A 25,099-nucleotide genomic window follows, 5' to 3' on the forward strand; every position below is an offset into this window, starting at 1 on the left:
ATACCGAAGTTTCATCCCCAAAGTTAGGGATACGTCACAATTTACACGGTTTTCCGCGAAAGCACTGACAGCTCCGCGGCCTCCGCGGCCTCCGCGGCCTCCGCGGCGGCGCCTGGGCGGCTGCGCGTGCGCGCGGCGGGGCGGAGCCGGGCGCGCGCGGGGGCGGGGCCGGCCGGGAGCCCAGCGGGCCGGCGGGCGCGCGCCCGGGGCCGTCTGGCCGGCAGGGGGCGCTGCGCCCCCACGCCGCGCACCGCCTGCCCCTGGGTGCTGTCCGCGGCGGTTCGATTGGAGCAGCCGCCGAAGAGCGCTTGGCGCCATTTTGAAGCGGAGAGGAGGAGGAACGGCCGGGCTGGCTGCGGAAGGGGAGGGGGGGAGGAGGCGATTGGATGCGGCGGCGGCGGCGGAGCCCGGAGAGCAGCGGAGTGAGAGGAGTCGCGAGTCGGGAGCCCGGAGGTAGGAAACCATTCAGTTAACGGGAAGAAAATGTCTCTCTCCTCTGCTCGCCGCGCTCCATTTTTCGGCGCCCGCCGCCGCGGCGGTGTCTGTGGCGGGGCTCAAGCGCCGCCCGTCTGCCAGCCGAGACTCGCCTCCCGGCATCGGAGGCTGCAGCGGCTGCTGCCTGGCGGCGGCCCGGGCCGGGAGCAGCGGGGCGCGGGCCGGGGGCGGGGGCCGCGCTGGGGGTGGGGGTGGGGGTGGGGAGGGCCCGCGGCCGGCGCGCTCCGTCCACGCCGCGGGCTCCGTCACAGCCTCGGGAAATTAAACTTGCCGCCCTGGCCCCGGTCGGGGCGCCCGCGGCGGCGGCGGCGGCGGCGGCGGCGGCGGCGGGGCGCGGGCGGTGACCTTGCGCGCGCGCGGGCGGGAGGGCGGGGGTCCGCGCCCCGCAGCCCGGCCGCCGCCGCCGCCGCCCCTCCCCCCGCGTCCCGGCCGGCCGGCGGCTGTTTCCCGGGCGGCAGGCGGGCGGCGCGGTGCTCCTGTTGAATCCTCCCGCTGGCGGGTTTTCCCCCTTCCGGGCGAGGGGTGGGGAGCGCGGGTCGGGGCTGAGCCCGCGGCGGCGGCGGCGGCGGCGTGGGGCCTCGGGCGCCCCCGCCGCCCCGCCGGTCCCGCGCGCCCCGCCCCGCCCCGCCGCGCCCCGCCCCGCCCCGCCGCGCCGCGCCGCCCGGCCCCTGCTCCGGGCCGGCGGACCCGCTGCCGGAGTGTGACATTTTTACAGTTACTCGCCTGTCGCGGGAGATAAAGCGCGCTCACCGCGCCTCGGAGCTGGTGCTGGTGCTGGGGGAACCTGAGGACCTGGCGGAGGAGGAGCGCGGCCCTGGCTGCAGGGACTCCTCCCGGGCGACTCGCGGGCTCCGGCTCTCCTCTAGGAAGCCTCGGAGTCGGAATGACAATGGAAGAGGCGTGCAGTTGTAAATAGGGGACACATTTGCGCTCTGGGTTCTTCCTGACGCTTGAAAAGTTTTTGGTCAGAAGGAAGATCTTGTATGTTGTTTGGTTCATGCGTTGAGGCTGCGCCAGGCAGAGGCACAGTTATTTGAAGGAATGAATCTGAGCCCTGAAATGCGGTGCCTCGCCTTCGGACTTGCCATGTTGCTGCCTTCCTTCCCGGGCACGGTGGGAACTCGGGGAAGGGCACGGTGGGAACTCGGGGAAGGGCTCGAAAGGGCAGTTCCCGACTCTCTGAACACACGTTTTAAGAATCCTGACCAACCCAATAAAAGGGAGCCCTTTATTTTGCCTTGAAGAATGTACTGTGAACGCTCTTTGCACACTTTGATTATGAAATGATGGATGGGCAGTGCTGTCCTGAACGACCCTACCCTTCTTAAATAGTTTCCTAAACTTTGGGATACGGTCTTGAGTGAGTTGGGAGTCTTTCTACCGTCTTCCTGGTAAACTTTAAAAATTCAAGTGTGCCAGGACACGAGGTGAGCTGTAAATAAAGGACAGTTATTTAAAACTTGAATGGATAGACATAATCATTGTTCCCAACTAACACATGTACATAAAGTTCCAAGTTAGAGCATTTTAAAAATATTAACTCACGTAGTGCTTAAGTAAGAATAGTTAAAATTACGGAAGTGTGGTATTAAGCAAAATAAAGGCTAGAAAGGACACTTCTTATCTATGCACTACATTTGTCAGATGCTAGCACTTTTAGGGACAGTAAGAGGAGCATTCCTGTAGTGTATGCAGGTCGGGTAGTGGAACAATTAATCTTGTATCACCTGGTGACAGCAGAAAACCTAATTAAAATTTATAGTGGTGAATATGTAGGTGAAAGTTTCAACGTGGGACGTCTTATGTTAAGATGGATTTATTCTCAAAAACTATAAACGCATATTCAGTAACGTTCTTTTGAAACATTTACAAATTCACATATAGAAAAGATGCACTTTAGACATTCTTTGATTACTGCAGTGGCTGAAGTAGTGAATTTTTGTTGTTTAGAAAATGACCATTTTTGCTGGTGGGTGTTACTTTAAGGTGTGAATATTTTAAATGACAGGGTACTGTTTGGATTGGGCTTTTTTTTTTTTTTTTTTTTTTAAAGAACTTTTGCACCCTTTCTTATTTTCTCATTTTTTTGAGATTCTTGTGTTAGCTTTGTTTTCACAGCAGCTTTTGTATTTTTAATGTTGCTTTTATTCTTGTCTAGGTACGTCTGTTTTTCCCCTCACTTTTCCCAGGAATTACAGGAGATAATGTGATGATAGTGATTGTTGTCATGAGATGTCATGAAATGTTGCTTATTTGACAGGTAGTCTGAGTTGGCTGTTGAATGAAAGTTGCTTTAATTTTTTAATTTAAAAATTGTTCAGTTTTAACAGACCATAAGAGTAACTAACATTTTGAGGACATGGCTTTATCAATAATTTGTTAAGCCTAAAATAATGTGATACCCTTGCCAGACAAGACTTGCCCTGATGAAGAATGAAATGGTAAAATACACCTAGAAATTTGTGGGTGCGCGGGGTGGGGGTGGAATATTTTGGGAATTTCTGTGTTTTTCTGCTTCTCCCTCTTTGAATTAGGATTATCCTTTGGCTTCCTCATTGCTACTTTTTTTTTTTTTGATCGTGTGTGCCGACAACAGAACTCAACTGTGATTTGGCTTGGATGACAAGTACTGTGTATAACTTAAGTTAGAAAAGAATACATTTGTGTTTCCTTTGTCAGTGTTAGCTATTAGGAAACTTAAAGCTGGTCATCAATTCACCATGTGCATGAGAAATTAGGTTCAGATTGTTATTTAATTGATTTATCCAAAGTCACAGTCCTATTCACATGGTGGAATTGGGGTAACTCTTGGTTTCTTGTGGAAGCTTAGAATCTCTTCTTTGTGGTCTGTATTGTTTAATTCAGTACTTAAGTAATATTTAAAATTACTACCAGGTAGTATATTATTCTTCATTACCTTCTCCTCTCTTTAAATTCATTCAGTCAAGAAATAAAGTTTCAAGGTTAACCATCTGTTTCAGAGTTGGTTTTAATAATTTTATTCAGGATTCAATCCACTTAAGTTGTCTTAGAAGATAACCTTTTGTGTGTCTTTCTCTTGTGGAGTTGCTTGATCTCCCATTGAGCAATGTTACTTGACATGGCATTTATTTATTTTCCTGAAACTTGTAAACCAGAGTAATTTTGAGGTTAGTATTGGACTTTGTTATGTATGTATGTGTGATGAGTGTGTACTTTTTTTTTAAACTTTTAAACTCCGTTTGCTATACAAACCATTTGTCACTTCCAATTCAAATAGTTATTTACAGAAAATTGTGTTTAGTTTGAGTATTCCTCAAAAACTAATTCCAAAAATTAGTATTCCAAAAATACTTAGAACGTATTTACTTTTTAAGTGTATTTAAGAAGCTGCCAAATGATTTGCAGTTCTGACTCCTTCTTATGTGGAAGTCAGTTCTGCCTCACATTATAATGTTATGAATGTGATTATAACCATTTCCCCCATTATGTGGAAAAGATTTTTAATCCTTTCTCGGTAATTCAAAAATAGGGTAAGTTTGCTGCTTTGAGACTGTGATTGTTTTTAGTTGATGGGGGTGGTGATCATGCACAGTGAGAGAATTCTGAAGACTGAACTCAGGTGAGCAAAATTTAGTTGTTTAAAGTAAATCTTAAGCCATTAATATCCATAATAGTTATTGTGTTCTAATAATTAGACATGAATAAGCAGTAATTAGAAGTACTTGGTTTAGTTGTAAAACTTATAAGTGGCTAAGGAGAGTGGAGGAAGACTGATTAAAGCAGGAAGCATCTTTAAAGGGCCATAACCTGGAAGTACTCTTCTAACCTCCCTCTCCCTTTGACAAAGAATGCTCTAACCTGATTCAGGTGAAATGAACAAATATTAAGTTTCCATACACATAGAGTACCAGAGATGATCTTGTAAAGGACTGAGATCTTGCCCTATAGAAGTTTAGAGTAGTGATTGGCCATCTGCATCAAGGTGGTGAGAGCTGAGAAAACCAGATGGTAAGATCCTTGCCATCTTGTTAAGTAATTCTGCAAGGGGCAAGCCTTCCTCCTCTTCAGTAACAATTGAGATTGCTCTTTTTTTATGTGGGAGAGTGAAATTAGCCAAGACTACATATACAACTATTAGAAGAAGGGGAGGATATTATAACCATAAGCAGTACCTCTCTCTAGGAGAGGAGGGTTAGGGGCCCGATAGGAAATGAGAGTTTATGGTTTTTGGGGCAGTGTAGGAAATCTTTCTCTCTCTCTCTCTCTCTCTCTCTCTCTCTCTCTCTTTTTTTTTTTTTTTCCAGCTCAGAGGTGTTTTAGAGTGAAGAGATTTTTTTAAAGAAAAACCTCAAATATATGTCCAAAATATATTTCCAAAATATATTCTCTAGTAGCTGAAATTCCTGTCAGGCAAGTTTAGTTTTAGTCAACTTTTAGATACTGAGATGAAGGAGGGGGGAATGTGTGGACAGTTGATGGTAAGAATAGTGGTTAAGGTTGTGGGGATTAGAGGACTTTAAGTAATTGTATGTTTTAAGTTAGAAGTTAATGTGTGTATATGATAAAAACATTCTGATGGTACAGAAAATTAAAAGCTATTTTTCCTTTTCCACCAAAAGGCAATCCACTGTTAACAGTTTGCAGAAAGTTTACTTTTCAAAAAATTTATACAAACAGTATTGTACTGTTTACCTTTTCTAAAACTGCAGTTTACATTTTGCCTAGTTATTGTCAGAGGTGTTTTCATATTGGCGCATTTAGAGTAACATAATTAAAAGTGATTAGAGGGGATCCCTGGGTGGCTCAGCAGTTTAGCGCCAGCCTTCAGTGCAGGGCGTGATCCTGGAGACCCGGGATTGAGTCCTACATCGGGCTCCCTGCACAGAGCCTGCTTCTCCCTCTGCCTCTCTCTCTCTCTCTCTGTTTCATGAATAAATAAATAATTAAAAATGATTAGAATATTTTGTTCATCTTTTATAAGATTTTGTTGGAAGGTGCGCTTGTACACGCACAAACGGGGCTGGAAGGATCAGAGGGAGAGGAAGGAGGAGGCTCCCTGCTTAGCAGGGACATGGGGCTCCATCCCAGGACCCTGGGATCATGACCTGAGCTGAAGGCAGACACTTAATAGAGCCACCCAGGTGCCCCTAAAATATTTTGTTATATAGATATTTAATATTTTTTTTTCTGATTCCTTTTGAGCGATAATTAGGTTGTAATAGTTCACACTCACCTGTGGTATGAGTATGCATGTTACATGTTCACCAACATTGGACTTTATTGTATGCTTTTTGCCAATTTGATGTGAAATTTTTATCTTGTTTTGGGTTTGCATTTCTGTGATTACAAGTGAGGGTAAACTTTTTTTCCTTGATATGCTTATTGGGCAGAGGTTACTTGTGGAACATACTGTAGATTAAGTAGCTTAATTTGCTTGACTCCCCCCCTCCCCCAATCTAAAATGACCTGAGAGAGGTGCAGCTTTTAAAGAGGGATGATATCTTAGAGCCTGTGGCACCTTGAGGGGTGCATTGCTTTGACCAGAGGGACTACAGTGCTAGACTTTGAACTACCAAGTGCAACACTGGGGAATTGAAAGCCCTTAACTTGGTGTTAGCAAGATACATAAAGGCAGCCAGGGAGATTTGAGAGTCATTTATTTAGACAAATAAATTTTGTATAGGGTCATCTCTGTCTTCTGTATGTTTCTCTTGTCTCACTATTCCCCCCTTCGCCCCTCAACTGTCATTTCATTTTTATTTATACTGTCATTTGGTTTGCTCCTCTTCCCTGGCAGGGGTGGTAGCCTTGACCTTGTTATTTCGATAGTTCCTCCAGAGATGAGGGACACTTACTTTTAATTATAAGGGAAACTGAATTTGCCTCAAACAAATTAAAGGGAGCACTTCTCATTTCTAACATCCTTTACATCTATTATCTGATGTTTAGTAGTACCTCTCCATAGTTAATATTTCTACTGTAGTGTCAGAGGCTGAACTGTATAGAAATCTGGGGATTTTGACATGACTACATAGGTTACCTATTTAATCTCTACATATTACCCTCATCCTCAGCTTCATATTTTTGTTTTGTTTTTAACTGAAGTGAAATTTTTCCTTGTAGTCTTGGGAGGGGATTGTTTTAAAGGGCTCTTGTCTGTCCCCTTCCTCTGGCTCCTTCACTATGTAGAGGTGATGTTGATTAACTTGATTGTGGCTATTTCTTCACAATGCATATGTATAGTATCAAAATATCAGGTTGTATACCTTAAATATATACAACTTTTGTAGGTCAGAGTACCTCAATAAAACTGTTTAAAAAAAAAAAAAAAGTTCTTGTCTGTCTCCAGTTATCATTTCACTAGTTAACGTCAGATAGCTGTCCCTTTTGCATCATTACCTTCAGTCTTGACCAGTGGTTCTCAAATGTAGGGTTTAGGACACTGCCTCTCTCCCCAGTGCCGCTCACCAGAACATTGAGCAACATCTGGAGACATTTTGGCTATCATAACTGAGGGGAGAGGGGGCAGTGGTGCTACTGGCATCTAGTGGGGAGAGGCCAGGAATGATGCTAAGCATCCTACTGTGTAGGGCAGCCCTCCACAATAGTTTTTGTGCCAATCTGTCAAAATAGTGCCAAGGTTGAGAAGCCCGGTCTACGTAAAACCAGTCCAGGAAGCCTGTAATTCACCGCAGCTCAGCCAAATTAGTCCTGCCCACCAACTTTGATAGAAGCCATCAAGCTATTTCATGTGTTTCATGTAGTCTTTTGCTCAGAATGGCAAGCTTTGAAATGTAAGTCTTGAGTACCTTTTTGTTTTCTTGATCTCTTTGGTAGCTTTCTTTTCAGCTTTTGACTTTCCTTTTCCTGTACCTTTATGATGTAATCTAACTGGGTAAAGTCTTTGCAGTTCTAGTTGGAGTTTGGAAGATCTCTAGCATTTTTTCCTTCAGCAGCAGTAGGAGCATATGTAGGCATTAGAGGTAATGCTTGATGAATGAAGCCCTTTCTAAGGAAGGCAGAAGAGCTTAGTTAAAGATACAAACTTAGAGTGAAGACTGCTTAGGTTTTTATTCTTTCTCCATCACTAGCTAGCTATGTCACCATGGGCAAATTACCTGATTTTGTTAAGTCTTTGTTTCTTATTCTGTAAGATGAGGATAATAGCACATACCTTACATTTAAACAGCTTAATTCAGCTATAATTCACATGCAGTACAATTCATTCATTGAAGGTGTACAATTATTTCTTCTCTAGTACATTCACAGGTTTATGCAACTATCATCACACTCTGATTTTAGAACACTTTTATCTTCCATGAAAGAGATAGCTGTCACTCCCTATTACTACTTGTCTCGTTGGTTTTTTTTTTTTTTTGTTTTTTTTGCGGGGCGGGGGTGGGGGGTGGGGGGGATAAGCCAGACCAAATGTTTACCTGGATGCTTAAGTTGTTAAGTACGCAATAAAACACTATTTTAAGTTGGTTCAGGGATACTGTATTTGTGGCAAAGCCCATTCACATCACTTTAGAAAAGGCAAAGATGGTTAATTGTTAAATGGATATTTGCATACTATACTGTGAAAGAAATTTGTGCTCAGAAATAGGTGAAATATTTTGTCAATTATGAGATGTATATTCAGGTAGGAAGAAGAAGACTGATAGTATAAAAACCAGCTATAATTACAAAATAATTAAAAATGGCAGAATACAGAGTTTTCAGAAAGGTGTAAACAAAATGTCTGAAATTGGTAATTTGATAAAAGAAAATTGATTAATCCTGTTAGGCTGAGAGTAAGGGAAGTATGAAAAACTTCTTGAAAGGGGGATTATTTTGGCCAAGTCTTAGATGGTAAAACATGAGACTTTTGACTTCTATGAAGAGCACTTCAAGAATGCTGTACTTTTTGGCATATTGGTAGTATCATCATTATTTTTTGCTGCTTCATGCTGCTGCCAAATAATTGCCTCTGGTGGTTCACACCCATGGTCTTTTTTGAATTTTCTAATCTGTTGTGAATTTGGGAAATTAAACGTATTAAATAAGATTTTAGTGAGAACTTTGTGAGAAAAGGATGTGTTTATGTGGCCTTATTCTGTCTCTTTGAATTAATTTCATTTTTAGTTTATTTTCTGGTTTGAGTTTATAGGACAAATAATTTGTAGATAAGTTAGGCTGATATAAATGTTTTATTCTTCAAGGCTTCTACTAACTATATCCCTGACCCCTCTCTTAAATTTCCTGCGGTCTTTTTCTAGTGTAGTACTGTATAGGACACAATATCTCCAGTAAAATGTGTTAAAAACTGAGCAGCCTTCCTCTACCCTTTAACATCCTATCTTGGTTAATAACACAGATCTCTCTCTCTCTCTCTGTTTTTCAATTAATTGTAAGGAATGACTAGATTTGTTATCAAGTCAGAGAGATGAGAGACAACTTGATCCCTCCTTCTTTACTTTTCCTGTCAAATGAGTTATCAAATCCTGTTGATTCTGATACTGCATTTTCATTCAAAGTATTTTTCTTAAATACTGTATGTACATTAGTACTTCAAAAGTGAAACAGCAAAAAGAGGAAAAAAGATACACAATCAGAAATTTCTCATCCTTCTCATCTCTTCCCATCTGTGGAGTTCCCAAATTCTTACAATAGTTTACTAATGTACTGATTTCTTCTACATCCTTTTGGGGATTTAAAAAATACAGCCATTACAAATATGTTTGTCTTATCTCTCCTCTCCATACTCCCTCCCACCTACCCCTCCCTCCCCAAATGTTTTACATCGATGTTGGAAACTAACTGCTTTGTCTTTTACTTTTTCCACTTAATATACCCTGGAGATCTTATTAAGTATAAAGTGCTAGTGGTTGTGCATTCTCTCTACTATCCTTCTCTTGACAGCTGCAGAGTGTTCATTTTTACCTATGATCTACAGTTTAACTGGTAGTTTAAAATATTAGTTATCATTATACAGTAATGTAAAATAATTTTCCTATAAAGCCCACTGATGGACAGCTGGATTTTTTCCAGTTTTTACTGTTACAAAAATTCTGCATTTAGCAACATTGTACATATATCATTTTTGTACTATGCAGGTGTGTCTGTAGGATAAATTCCTAGAAGTGGAATTGCTTGGTCAAAGATATATAGCTGTTATAATTTTGATAGATGTTGTTAAATTGTGTTTCATAGAGGTAATAACAGTAATGTGTATATGAGAATACTTGTTACCCTATATCCTGGCCAACACAGCATATAATCAAACTTTTTGGATTTTTGCCAGCATGATAGGTGAAAAATGGTATCTCAGTGTATTTTTAATTAATGTTTCTCTTACAAGTAAAGCTGAGTGTCTTTCACATGGTTAAGGGCCATCTTTATTGTTATTTTTTTTTCCTGTGAACTGTCTGATCTTAAATTCATTCACTTTTTCTGTTCATTTGGGAATTCTTAAATTTCTCTTCAGTCCATGTGCCATTGGTTTACTAAAAGTAAACACGACTTGCTCATTTGTCTGCATTTGTCTTCTGACAGGTCTGTCTGCTTCCACTTTCATTCCCTTCTAGGCTATTTCTTATACTGTTAATGGAGTGATAGTTTTAATCACAAATTTGAATGTGCCATTTCCTTGCTTAAAAACTATTCAGTGGCTCTTCAAGTTCTCTGTAATCCAAATACCTTAGTATTGGCATGGTACCTACCTACCTACCATCCCAGGTTTTCCTGTCACTATGTCTTGGGCTCTGAACTCCAAAAAACATTGAACTGCTCTTTGCTTCCTATTGTGTTAGACCCTTTGTCCTAAGTCTTTGTATGCATATATATATTTCTCTGCTTGAAATGATCCATTCCTGCTTGTCCACCTGTCCAGATTCTTGCTTTTCATCACCCACCTAATAGGGTTTTCTGATACCTGACTCTTCATTTGGGCAATATGTGGTGGATTTTTTCTCCTTCTCACAAGACCCTCTGTATAGCTCTATAATGGAAACCCTCATGTTATGTGTTATTTAAGTGTGTTTCTTGCCCTAGATGGTTAACCGTTGAGCTCATGAACTTTTACTTATTTTGGAACCTAGCATAGTTTTTTAGCACATAGTAGATAGTATTTAGTGTGTATGTACACACACTCTAAATATGTATCTGGACCACTCAAGATTAGGAGAAAAAAAGGAAAATTAATACAGTGAGCTCACAGATTCTTTTTTTTTAAGTCAGTTTTTGATTTGTGTCAGGATGTAAACTAAATTCAATAAAATGTACAGATCTTAGGTACTCACTTTGAGTTGTGACAATTATATCCATGTAACCATTACCCAAAAGGAGATATTGAGCATTTTGTCCTCCCAGAAAGTTTCTTCATTTTCCTTTTCCATTCAATTCCCTCTCCCCCAAGCACTCTGATTTCTAACACCATAGATGAGTTTTGTTCTGTCTTCATACAGTGTGTCCAAAGAAGCACCTAACCTAGCTTCTTTGGCTGAACATCTATATCTCAATTTATTCATGAAGTTGAAAGTATCAAATATTTTTTTTTTATTGCTGAAGTGAATTTCATTGATCAATATACCAAAGTTTATCTTTTCTTCTGTTGACGGACATTTGAATTTCCAGTTTTTTACCATTAAGAATAAGACCTATATGGATCTTCATACAAACAGTTGCTTTCTTTCTTTTTTTTTTTTTTTTTTGAGTAAATATCTAGGAATGGAATTATGAGTTTATAGTCAGATGTGTGTTCAACTATATAAGAAACTTCCACATAGTTTTTTAAAGTAATTTTCCACTGTATGAGATTCTACATTCTTGCCAACCTTTGGATAATCAATCAGTCTTACTCATTTTAGACATTTTATTTGATTTGAAATGGTTTCTTTCTTTCTTTCTTTCTTTTTTTTTGAAATGGTTTCTCACTGTAGTTTTATTTTGGATTTCCTTAGTGGCTAATGATGTTGGGCAATTTTTCATATCAGTATTGATAGTGTATTTTGTTTTCTGAATGCATTTTCAAATTATCTGCACATTAAAAAATTGGTTACCTTTTTATTATTGATGTGCAAGAATTCTTAATATAGTTTGGATACAAGTTCTTTGTCACATTGGTGTGCTGAATATTTTTTCTCAGTTTCTCAGTTCTTTTCCATAATAGTGTATTTTGATGAAGTCTAATCAACTTTTTTCTTTAATAGCTTATGCTTTTTTAGTTGTAAGAAGCCTTTGCCTCTCCAAAAGTCATGAAAATAACTTCCTGTGTTTTCTGTTAGAAGTTTCATAGTCTTAACTTTTACATATAGGGCTATGATCCATCTTGAATTATTAGGTATGATGAAATAGGGGGTTGAGGTTCATTTTTAAAAATGCATTTATCAGGCAGCCCTGGTGGCTCAGCAGTTTAGCTCCGCCTTCAGCCCAGGGCCTGATCCTGGAGTCCCAGGATCGAGTCCCACATCAGGCTCCCTGCATGGAGCCTGCTTCTCCCGTTGCCTGTGTCTCTCATGAATAAATAAATAAAATATTAAAAAAAATACATTTATCCAATTCCAAATCATTGCTTGAAAAAACCCTTTCCTTTCCTGCAGTGAATGGCTTTTGTGGTTTTGTTCAGAGTCCTTCGAACTTACTTGTATAGATCTATAACTGGACTCAGTTCTGTTTTATTTATCTGTTTCTTTTATGCCAGTTTCATATTGTCTCTATTACCATAAGATTTGGAGTCAAATAGTGTGAATCTTCCAATATTGTTTGCCCAACCTAGTTTCTTTGTGTTTCCATATAAATTTTAAAATCAGCCTGTTTCTGTTAAAAAAAGCCTTTTGGGATGTTGATTGGGATTTTGTTGCTCTAGAGATACATATAGTGGAAAAATGACCTAGAGTAATATTTCTAACATGGTTCTCATTTATCCCTGTCTCCTGATATTTTTACCCTTTTCATAGCTACCTTCCACATTTTACTAAGGTTGATATGTGTGACCAATAGAATATGGTATAAATGATGGTATATCACTTCTAAAATTAGGTTTAAAAAGATACAGTGGCTTGTTACTGGTCTCTTTTTTTCCTCTTTCATCGCTCACTATAGAAGAAACCAGAAATCATATTGTGGAGAGATTCACTGTCAAGACTGTGAAAGGTCTGAGATTTTACCCAACTTGAAAGCTAACAAGTTAGCTTACTTCAGTTTCATGAATGTTAATAGAAGTGGACATGGGGCCCTTGGGTCAGAGTCGAAAGACTGTTTACTGTCACTAATGTGCTATGTAGTAGTAGCTAGGGTATCAGTGTTTTTGCAACAGTTCCTTTTTTTTTTTTTTTTTTTAAAGATTTTATTTATTTATTCATGAGAGACAGAGAGGGAGAGAAGCAAAGACACAGGCAGAAGGAGAAGCAGGCTCCATGTAGGGAGCCCGATGTGGGATTCGATCCCGGGACTCGGGTCATACCCTGGGCCGAAGGCAGGCGCTAAACCGCTGAGCCACCCAGGGATCCCTTTGCACCAATTTCTTGAGCTCAATTTCGTACCTGGTAACATGAAGAGGGCCAGTTGACACCCACTTACACAGCAGATTGTATTTCAGGAGAGGAACCCTGAACACAGGAAACCTGGATACTTTTTAATGTGTGGTAAGCATACCTGCTTTTTGTGGATGGGCTTTGTCTTCTAAGTGTTCTCTTTATAGATATCTCCGAAAGATAGTATAGAACAAAGGGCACTCGATTCTCAGTTGCAAGATTTGCAGAAACCCAAGACTCCCATGGGGTATTGTCTCCTAACATCTCCATGACAGAGAACTGAGGCCTTCTGTGAGTAGCCTTGAGTGTGAGCTTAGAGTAGCCTTGAGTGTGAGTCTTAGAAGATCCTCTAGCCTTGAGTGTGAGCTTAGAAGATCTAGTCATCCTGAGGCCTTCTGTGACTAGCCTTGAGTGTGAGCTTAGAAGATCCTCTAGAAGATCCTAAATAGGTAGGACTGTGTACCTACCTATTTGGCTGCAACCTCATGAGAGACCCTCAAACCAAACCCACCAGCTAAGCTGCTCCTGGATTCCTGACCTTGAGAGACTGAGATAATAAATGTTGTTTTCAGCTGCTAAGTTTTGGGGTAGTTTTTTACACAGCAATTACTTATACAGTTATATAACTTTTCTCTTATTTAGGTCATCTTTAACATATACTGTAAAGATATGTATTTATATACATACATATATCTGTATATATAGAAGATCTTTATAACAACTTTCTGAAATGGATTTATATGTATTAATATATTAACATCAATTATAATATGGTAATGTTATGTTAGTGTACCTATATGCGTGCAGTAAATAATATTTTAGTGTTCTTTGTAGAGATTTTGCATGTTAAATTTACTCCTAAAGACTGAATGCTATTATAAATGAAAATTTTGTAAGTGTCCTTTTCAGCTTTTTCCTTTATATAGAAATGTAATAGTTACTTCAAATTTGTTTAATTTAAATTCATTTAGTTCTAATAGTCTTCTTGTATATTTTTTAAGGATTTTCTTTAGAAAGATAGCCATATCATTTGTGAATAAGGCAGTTTTATTCCCTCCTTTGCTCATCTTACCAGCTTTTTCTTTGTCTTATTGCACTGTCTCACATCTTCAATCTAATGTTAAAGAGCAAGAGAGAATGGACATCCTTGTCTTGTTCTTGATCTTAAGGGAAAAACATTGTCTTGTATCATAAAATATGATGTCAGCAGTAGGTTTTTTTGTAGGTTAAAAAAAGTCAGATGGACAATATTTCCTTTTTTATTGAGATTTTTGTTTTTAAATTATGAAAGGGTATTGAATTTTGTCAAATGTTCGCTTTTGTTGTATTTATTGAGATTGTATGGATTTTATTTTTTTATTATGTTATTCTAGTGAAAGATTCTTACTGAATTTTTTTTTTTTTTTTTTAAAGTGAAACCAATCTGGCAACCCTGGGATAACCTTGTTTGATCATGATGAATTATAGTCCATTTATCTGTTTCTGGATTTGTGTTTTGTTTTTTAGGGATTTTAGTGTCTATGTTTATGAGAAATGTGGTTTGTAATGCTTTTTGGAAGCATGGATGTGCCAGCTTTTAAAATTCTTGGAGGATTTCCTCTACTGTATTCAGAAATAGTTTTTATAAGATTGATACGTCTTTAATGTTAACTAAGCATGGAAGGGTTTTTTTGATGTGTGTGTAGAGGGAAGTTTTTGATGATATTTTGATTCTTTAGTTAATATATGGTTATACAGATTTCCTATTTTATGTTTTTCAGTTTAAGTCACCAAATCTCTTGGCATAAAATTTATAATTTTCCATTGTGATCGTTCTGATCCTCGTAATGCCGATAGGATCTGTAGTGATCATTCTTTTATTCCTAATGTTGGTAGTTTTTATTTTACTTCGTTTCTTGGTCATTCTTGCTAGGTCTTAGCAATTTTCTTTTTTTCAGTTTTTGGCTTCAGTGATTTATATTGATTGGCTTCTGGTTTTATCTTGATAATTCCTTTACTCTTTTTTCTGTCAGCTTAATTTTTTTTCTAGCTTCTTAATGTGGGAATTTAGAAATTTAAATTTAAAATTTTCTTTTTAAATACAAGCACTTAAAGCTATAATTTCTTCTTTAAGCATTGTTTAACTACGTATCATATGTTTATATATTAGATTTTAGTTATCAGTTAAAAATTTCTAATTTCCTTGACTCATGGATTATTTAGGAATGTGTTGCTCAATTTCCAGATATTTTGAGTTTTCATAAATAACTTATAGTTGATTGCTAATATAATTCTGTTGTGGCCAGAGAACATACTCTTAAGATTTCTGTCCTGAAATTTGAGACTTAATTTATGGTGCAGCATATGGTCTCATTACAATTGAGTCAAATTGGAGAATAGTGTTCATCTATATTAGGATCAGAAAATCATTTTCTGTTGGTCTTTATAGGAAGTATTTTAGGTTTTGAGAATTATAGCCTTTCTGGTAGTTATTCCCTCATTCCCTCATTATTCCCTCATTATAATGCAAAAGCGGCATGGCAATATGTAAATGAAAGGGCATGGCAATATTCTAATAAAACTTTATTTATAAAGGCAGGCAGAAGGCTATGGATCTGCCCTCATCTATATGTCTACAGATTATTTTTTATCCATTTTAACTGTTGAGAGAGGGGTATTAAAACTTCCAACTATAACTAGATTTGTTCATTTCTTCTTGTAATTTAATCAGTTTTTGCTTCATATATTTTCTTAATGCAGTTTTTGCCTCACGCTCTCTGATATTTGGAACATTCTTATTTAGTATTGGTGTGTCTTCTGGATGAGTTGATCTTCTTAACTTTTGATAATTCTCCTTTACTGAAGTTATTTTCTGATATCGTACCCATGCCACTTCTTTTATGTTTACTACTTACATTCATGATGTATAATTTTTTATTATGCTTTTAATCTGATTTGTGTTTTTGTTTTGAAAGTGCATCTTTTATATACAGCATGTATTTAATGGGTTTTCTTTTCCTTTTTTTTTTTTTTTTAAAGACTTTATTCATTTACTCAGAGAGACACACACACAGAGAGAAGCTGAGACACGGGAGAGGGAGGAGCAGGTTCCATGCAAGAAGCCCAATGTGGGACTTGATCCTGGGAGTCTAGGATCACGCCCTGGGCAGAAGGCAGGGGCTAAACTGCTGAGCCACTCAGGGATCCCTTCTTTTCCTTTTTTAAAAGTTTCTCTTTATTGTTGTAATTTACATACAATGTTACATTAGTTTCAAATGTACAACATAGTTGTCTGGCAAGTCTACTTATGCTATACTCACTATGAGTATAGTTACCTGTCACCATATAACACTGTTACAGTACCAAAAATTACATTTCCTATGCTGTGCCTTTTATCTCTGTCATTTATTTGATCCATAATTGGAAGCCTGTATCTTCCAGTCTCCTTTACCCTTTTTGCCATATCCCCTCACCTGCCACCCCTTTGGCAACCATCAGTTCTCTGTATTTATGGATCTGTTACTGCTTTCTGTTTACTTGTTTGTTTACTTTGTGTTTTAGGTGCCACATATAAGTGAAACCGTTTGGCATTTGTCTTTCTCTGACTTATTTTACTTGGCGCCCATGTTTGTTTGCTTGTTTTTTTTCCATGTTTTAGCAAATGGGAAGATCTCATTCTTTCATTTTTTAAACTTAACAATAGCTTTGAGTGGAGAGTTTTTGGTAATGTTATGTGTGATATTTATATAGTTGGATTTAAGTCTGTAATTTGCCATGCGTGTTATATTTATTTTATCTGTTTTTCTTTTGTTTCTTCTTTACTGCTACTTTTTATGTTATTTATTTATTTATTTTTTGAAGATTTTGTTTGTGAGAGAGAGGAAGAGAGCCTGTGGGTGCATGTAGGCGGAGGAAGGGATAAAGGGAGAGGGGCAAGCAGACTTCCCAGTGAGTGGGGAGCCTGACACAGGGCGATGCCAGGACTCTGGGATCATGACCAAGCCACAGTCAGATGCTTAACTGACTGAGTCACCCAGGTGCCCCAAGTTAAATGTTTTTTAGTAGTCTATTTTAAATGGTCTATTGGGTTTTAAAGCTAAACTGCATGGTAGTTTTTTAGTAGTTGCGGTAGGGATTACAGCATTCACAATTACCTTTTACGTCTTATGTAGTATTAAGATTATGCTATTTCATGTAGAATGAAAGAACCATATAAAGTGTAATTACATTTAACCTTTGTGCCATTGGTGTGTTATTTTTTTGCTTTAGCACAATGCTGTTTTTGTTTTAGTCAGCCACCTTTAATAAAGAACTTTAGAGAAATGTAAGTTTTTTTCTGTGTATCTATATTATTTCAGATTTTCCTTTTTTGTGTGTGTGCAGATCTGATTTTCAAATCTGTTATTTCTCTTTAGTTTGAAGAACTTTAACACTGCGTAATGCATAGGTTTAGCTTTTTTTTATTTTAGGTTTAGCTTTCATTTAGTTGGATGTCTTAGCTTCAAGAATATTTTTGCTTGGTATAGACTCTGTTTATAGTCTTTTTTAATCACTTTAAAGATGTATATTGTTTTTTGGTTTCCAGTGTGTCTTTGATTTTCAGTAATTTGGTTTATATTTTTTCTTTTCCATTTTTTTTTTTTTTGGTATTCTTAGAATTTGCTGAGCTTATTTGATTTGTCAGTTGATATTTTTCACCAAACATAAGGCATTTTAACCATTATTTAAAAATGTTTTCGGGATCCCTGGGTGGCGCAGCGGTTTAGCGCCTGCCTTTGGCCCAGGGCGCGATCCTGGAGACCCGGGATCGAGTCCCACGTCGGGCTCCCGGTGCATGGAGCCTGCTTCTCCCTCTGCCTGTGTCTCTGCTTCTCTCTCTCTCACTGTGTGCCTATCATAAATAAATAAAATTAAAAAAAAAAATGTTTTCTATCTCATTCTCTCTTCTTGAGATTCTCATTCCTCTGTTTAATATTGTACTACAGATTTTTGAATCTCTGTTAACTTTTTAAAAATCTTTTTCTCTCAGTTCTTTAGATTGAATAATTTTTACTGATCTGTCTTCAAGGTCACTAACCCTTTTTACGTTGTTTCTAATATGTTTTGAAGCCTACCTGCCCCCCTGTTATTTATTTATTTATACATATATTTATTTATTTATTAACTCTATTGAGCTATAATTGACAAATAACATTGTGTAAGCTTAAGGTGTTGTATAGTGTGACATTTTGGTATTTGTATATATTGTGAAATGATCACAATAAGGTTAGTTAACACATCTATCACCTCACATAGCTAACACTGTGTGTGTGTTGTGAAAATATTTGAGATTTACTCCTAGCAACTTTAAAGTACACAATACAGTATTGTTAATTGTAGTCACCATGCTGTACATTAGATTCTTAGAACTTTTTCATCTTATAACTGAAAGTTTTTACTCTAACAAAGTCTTCCCGTTTTTCTCCACACCTTAGCCCCTGTCAGCCACCAACTTACTCTCTATGGGATGTATTTCACATTTCACATATAAGTGAGACCATACAGTATCTATTTTTGATTCATTTCACTCAGCACAATGCCCTCAAGTTGCATCTGTGTTGTTGCAAATGGCAAGATATCCTTTCTCTTGACTGAATATGTTATCTCACATATATATAATATAGCCTTATCAATTCACCAGTTGGTAGGCACTTGGATTGTTGCTCTGTCTTGGTTAGTGTGAACAATGCTGCAGTAATTATGGGGGTGTTGGTGTTTTTACACCCATTTTAAAATAATATATCCTTCAGTTTTAGTATCTTGGTTCTTTTTTTTTTTTTTTTAAGTATTTCCATTTATCTGTGGAGATCTCTCATTGTGATCCTGTCCTCCATTAAGTCTTTCAACATATTTGTAGTAGCTCTAACGTCCTTGTTTGTTAGTTCACTCATCTGAATTATTTTGTGGTCTTCTGTTAGCTGCTTTTTTCTACCTTTCATAATATGTCAGATTTTCCTTTTTTTTCTGAATTTTATTTTTTTATTCATGAGAGACACAGATAGAGACATAGAGGGAGAAGCAGGCTCCCAATGGGGAGCCGATGTGGGACTCGATCCCAGGACCCCAGGATCATGCCCTGAGCCGAACGCAGACACTCAACCACTAAGCCACCCAGGTGTCCCTTTCTTGCTTATTTTTATGTCTAGAAAGTTGTAATTATAGAGTGAACAATGTGGATAATATATCATTTCTAAATTCTCCATTTTTCTTTGAGTATGATTAAATTGCTGGCTGATCATCTGGAACTTGTGGTGGCTTGGTCTTACGCTTTAAGATGGGTCTATTGAAAGCCTGAGGTGTTTTCTAATGCCGTGTCACTTGGCTGGATTCAAACTCCAGGCTTATGTCTCTGCAGTGGGAAACAGCTGATATTGCTGCTGAATTATTCGAACTTCCCAGTCATTTTTTACTGGGTTCCTTGTAATCTTTCTTAAGCATACACAGTTCAAGGGTCCTTGAAGAATTTGAAGGAGTTTATATTAGTTTTTGAGGCTTCCCCTGTTGTGGCTCACTCTTTTACTGAATTTCCTCTGAGTTTCCAGCCACTCTGTGGCCATGAACTTGAGTAAAACTACAGCTATCTGCTTATGGTCTACTGGACTTGTGTTACTACAGACTAGCGGTGGAAAAGCTGGGAAACGGGGAAAAGCCGTATAAATTTGAACCTGGTGTACTTCTGTTCTTTCAGTGGTCAAATCTCTCAGTTTCTACCGGTTCTTAGTTGCCTTTTTTTTTTTTTTTTTTGGCCTTCAAATCATTTTTAAAAGTATTCTATCCAGAATTTATTTTTATTTTTATTTTATTTTATTTTATTTTATTTTATTTTATTTTATTTTATTTTATTTTATTTTATTTTATTTTATTTTATTTTATTTTATTTTATTATTTATTTATTTATTTATTTATTTATTCATTCATTCATTCATTCATTCATTCATTCATTCATTCAATCCAGAATTTATAATTGACATCTGTGGAAGGGTTAGTGTCACAAGTAGACAAAAGCTATCCCACCGTTATTAGAACTCTTCATAGACTAATTTTCATTCATTTCAACCTTAAATCCCTTTGGAAGCCCTTGGGAAGCCTGGGTGGTTCATTGGTTGAGCATCTGCCTTTGGCTCAGGATGTGATCCCAGAGTGCCAGGATTGAGTCTCACATCGGGCTCCCTGCCGGGAGCCTACTTCTCTGTCTATGTCTCTGCTTTTCTTTCTGTCTCTCTCATGAATAAATAAGTAAAATCTTAAAAAAAAATATATAGTTGCTCCTAACACACACCTTGTTTTATTTAGAGTTACACATTTTTAGAGTAAGGTAGAAGCTCACTATTGTTTCAGTTACATACAGTTAGTCTGAGTAGGTAATCATGTAGTGAAGAGCCAGGAGCTAAAGAATGTTTATGAAGGCTGGTAAAAGGGACAACTATGTTTTTGCTGCTATTCCTTCACCCCATTTTTGGCAGGAACTTTTGACAGACAGCAGTTTGGGACATATGTGACCAGATAGTATTGGGGGGGGGGGGGAAGTGTCATTTTTCAACTGTCTTCCACCTTAGTATTTCTGCTTTGTGGCAAAAGTACTAAAATCCAAGGGTTTTAACTGCTTCGCTCTCAATTTATGTCCATGGTAGAGGTGTTAGACATGTGTTTTTCTTTAAGTGGTTAGCTAGGGACCAACTCAGGTCCACAGGACCCTTTAGGATCATTCTATAAAAACTTGAGTTTGTGGTTCTCCCTTTTATACAGATATAAAAAAGAAAAAAGTGTATTAAAGGGGGAACTAGGTGAGTTGGTTTAGACATGGCACATTTTTTTTTTTTTAAAGATTGTATTTATTTATTCATGAGAGACACCGAGAGAGAGAGGGGCAGAGACACAGGCAGAGCGAGAAGCAGGCTTCAATGCAGGAAGCCTGATGTGGGACTTGATCCCGGGATTCTGGAATCACGCCCTGAGCCAAGGGCAGATGTTCAACCACTGAGCCACCCAGGCGTCCCTGCATGGCACATCTTTTTTTTTTTTTTTTTTTTTTTACATGGCACATCTTTTAAGAGATTTGTTGCTTTGTATTTTCAACATGCATCTAAGGTCAACATTAATATAGCCTAAAAACACAAATACATTAAGGTGTGCTAATTTTTAATTTTCTTGAATTTGGACAGTCTATTTTGTTTTAATGTTACTATGACTTTATAAGAATGTAGTTTTTATTTTTTATTTTTATTTTTTTTAATTAATTTTTATTGGTGTTCAGTTTACCAACATACAGAAAAACACCCAGTGCTCATCCCGTCAAGTGTCCACCTCAGTGCCCGTCACCCATTCCCCTCCAACACCCGCCCTCCTCCCCTTCCACCACCCCTAGTTTGTTTCCCAGGGTTAGGAGTCTTTATGTTCTGTCTCCCTTCCTGATATTTCCCAACATTTCTTTTCCCTTCCTTTATATTCCCTTTCACTATTATTCATATTCCCCGAATGAATGAGAACATACACTGTTTGTCCTTCTCCGATTGACTTATTTCACTCAGCATAATACCCTCCAGTTCCATCCACGTTGAAGCAAATGGTGGGTATTTGTCGTTTCTAATTGCTGAGTAATATTCCATTGTATACATAAACCACATCTTCTTTATCCATTCATCTTTCGATGGACACCGAGGCTCCTTCCACAGTTTGGCTATTGTGGCCATTGCTGATAGAAACATCGGGGTGCAGGTGTCCCGACGTTTCATTGCATCTGAATCTTTGGGGTAAATCCCCAACAGTGCAATTGCTGGGTCGTAGGGCAGGTCTATTTTTAACTCTTTGAGGAACCTCCACACAGTTTTCCAGAGTGGCTGCACCAGTTCACAAAGAATGTAGTTTTTAAAATTTGAACTTGTCCCTTTAGAAAGTAAATGCACTTCACACTTACTGTTCTTCAGGTTAATCCTAAAGTGTTTTTGTTGATGGAAGGAAAGCGAGTTTCATGGTAGTCTTAATATATGATATTTTACTTTTTCTTTTCAGTTAGGTGGGTGTTATATGAGTTGGAGAAGAGAAAGATGGGCACGTTCAGGCCTTTGCACAGTATTCTAATCCTAAGTAACATTTTCATTTCTGTCATTTAGGGTTTGGTTAGAGAAGTAAAAGTACTGTAGTGGTTGGTTTTTACCAATTGCGAGAACTGGATATATACTCCTGAGAGTGGTGCTACGCTTGAAGTCAGGCGTGTTGATGTGTGTGAAGGGAAGATAGACAGTAATGGAGAAGGTTAAACTGAAACGTGAAGGGGCACCTGAGTGGCTCAGTGGTTGAGTGTCTGCCTTTGGCTCAGGGCATGATCCCAGGGTCCTGGGATTGAGTCCTGCATCAGGCTCCCTGTACGGAGCTTGCTTCCCTCTCTGCCTATGTCTCTGCCTTTGTTTGTCTCTCATGAATAAATAAAATCTTTAAGAAAAAAGACCCCTGAAACATGGAAAGAACATGGAACTTAGAAATAGCTAGAACCTACAACCTTGAAGTTCTTTTTTTTTTTTTTTTATAAATTTTTTTTTAAATTTATTTATGATAGCCACAGAGAGAGAGAGAGAGAGGCAGAGACACAGGCAGAGGAAGAAGCAGGGTCCATCCACCGGGAGCCCGATGTGGCATTCGATCCTGGGTCTTCAGGATCGCGACCTGGGCCAAAGGCAGGCGCCAAACCGCTGCGCCACCCAGGGATCCCTTGAAGTTCTACCTTCATTGCTCTCTCAACTGCTTCCAAACCGGCAATTTTGATGATGTAGATAATCTATAGTAGGGGTGGCATACCTGACCATGGAACTGCACACAACCTGCCCCAGTATAACTTGGAAAATCAAAAGAGGAGTTCCAGTAGGAGGTAGGGGAACTATGGGCGGAGTTGCTATCTCATAGCAACAAAGGTGGACCCAAAGATCCATGACAGTGTGGGAAGTGCAATACTACCTAACCTTTTGATGATGTTCTGAATATGACTGTTGTTTAGCTTTTATCTTCTGAATTTCATGGGAATGTCTTCTGAGGCCGATCTTAACTAACTGCAACCATGTAGGGAGTGAAATTTGCAACCTAGCTGAAATGTAGTTGCAACCTAGCTGAAAATGAAAAACCATCAGAGTCCATTCTTTGACCCATGGCACCTGTATACACCTCTTTTTATCATATTTAACTTGGTCATTTGTAAAACTATATATTTTTTAAAGATTTTAATTAATTAATTAATTTATTTATTTATTTATGAGAGACACAGAGGCAGAGGCAGAAAGAGACCCAGGCCCCAAGCAGGGAGCCTGATGTGGAACTCGATTCCGGGACTCCAGGATCATGCCTTGGGTTGAAGGCAGACGCCTAACCACGGAGCCACTCAGGCATCCCTCAAAACTATATTTTGGATGAACATAATGCAACTATCCTTTTCCAACTGTTAACATACAAATATTCTTAAGAGAGGAAAGAAAATGCTTTTATCTACAGTCGGGTTCATTTTTTTCCTGCTTAAGTCACATTTTCTAGTTAATATCCTGTAACTTAAGTACTGATTCGAGATTAGCTACTATTAGATGGTTGTAAAAAGGGAGATAAAAAGTAAGTTGGCTAAAATATATACTAATTTCTTATATCAAAATAGGAAGAAATAGTAGAATGTTCATTTCTGTAACTAATTATGTGGTTGAAGTTGCGATCTATAATCGCCTTTTCTTGCTGTCATTCCACATTCTCTCTATTCTTGGCAAGTACCTCAGCTGGTTATGGTTACTTGCCTGGTAGGATGACTCAAGGCTTTATTCCTTGAGGGTCTGGGTCATTAGCAGTCCTGGCTGGATTGACTTTAATCACATTACATGGAAATACTAAGTGGTGTCCCAGAGGAACTCCTGCATTTGAGACTTTTTTTTTTTTTTTTTTTTAAAGCTCCTCTGTGTAGTGGCAACCTAGCTTCCTCTTGATAGTAAGATCCCTCGACCCCAGTTAGTTCTGTAATCTCCTTTGTTGATTCATCGGCACGAAAAGCAGTAAGTGGCTGAGTGGTGATCTCAACTTCCAGTTTAATGGAATCATTGCTGTATCTCTTGGTGGAAACAAAGATCTACCAAGGGAACTATATGGGCATAGTTGCATATAGGTGGGTAGATGATGTGATGTGTTGCAGATCAGTGAATTGGGAAGCAAAGTAAATGATTTAAGAGTAAGAATGAGTTAATAAAAGTCAGTATAGGTACATTTCAGGAAACAGTTTATCAGGATACTCTGTACCCATTATAAAAAAATACATGTAGTTTTTTTTTTTATTATCTAATATGTTAGTGGAAAGGTGGTTATAGCAATGTAGTTCTAATTCTAGGTCCAATATGCTTTTGGGATTTTTCTTTTTAACCTAAAGGAGAAAACAAGAATTATATTTAGTATTTTGAGCCTTTATAAATTTTTAATAACATGAAATAGCATAAATGACATCTCTTTTTCACAAAGGAAAATGCTATGGTAGTATTGCATGTCGTGTCTACTCTGAAGCTGGAAGTTATATAATGTAGGTAGCAGTGAGTGGGAGGGTGAACTTGGATCCAGACGGCCTGGCTTTAAATTCCAGCTCTTCTCCTTACCATGAATTTCAATAGATTATTGCTCTGTAACCACCATATCCCCTCGCAAAAAAAAAAAAAAAAAAAAAAAAAAAAATTCGTTGGCTTAAAATGAGTGTATTTTTATTCATGAATCTGTGGATCAGATGGATGGTTCTGATCATCTGGGCTAGATTTGGCTCATTTCATCTGGATCACTTATATATCTTTGGTCACCTGGAAGGTTGGTGGTGCTCTAGGGTGCCTTCTCACATTTCTGGGGGGTTACTGGCTCTTATGGGGTGACTGAGGTACATGTCTTTCATTATTCATCGGGCTAGTCTGGGCTTGTTCACATGGCAGAATTCTTGGAAAGGTAGTGGAAACCCGTGAGATTTCTTGAGATCTACCCGTGGAACTGGCATGTTTCTTTTGTTCTGTTTATTGGCTAAGACAAATTAAGAGATCAGGTAAGATTGAAAGTGAGAAATCAACTGCCTTATGGTAAGAGCCACAGGGAGTATGGATACT

At 38.6% G+C, this 25,099-nt stretch overlaps 1 protein-coding gene across 3 annotated transcripts in view; it reads left to right on the forward strand.

Moving 5' to 3' along the window:
• The first annotated feature begins 398 nt into the window (after nucleotides 1–398).
• The window catches only part of PDS5B (PDS5 cohesin associated factor B), a 185,950-nt gene continuing 161,249 nt past the window's right edge, over nucleotides 399–25,099 (forward strand). For all 3 annotated transcript variants that reach the window (XM_041766309.1, XM_041766312.1, XM_041766311.1), the window contains exon 1: nucleotides 399–453. The gene's annotated coding sequence lies outside the window, so the exon portion shown is untranslated. The remainder of the gene's footprint in view (nucleotides 454–25,099) is intronic.

This window comes from Vulpes lagopus, chromosome 8 (assembly GCF_018345385.1).
Source record: "Vulpes lagopus strain Blue_001 chromosome 8, ASM1834538v1, whole genome shotgun sequence".
Taxonomy (NCBI): Eukaryota; Metazoa; Chordata; class Mammalia; order Carnivora; family Canidae; genus Vulpes; species Vulpes lagopus.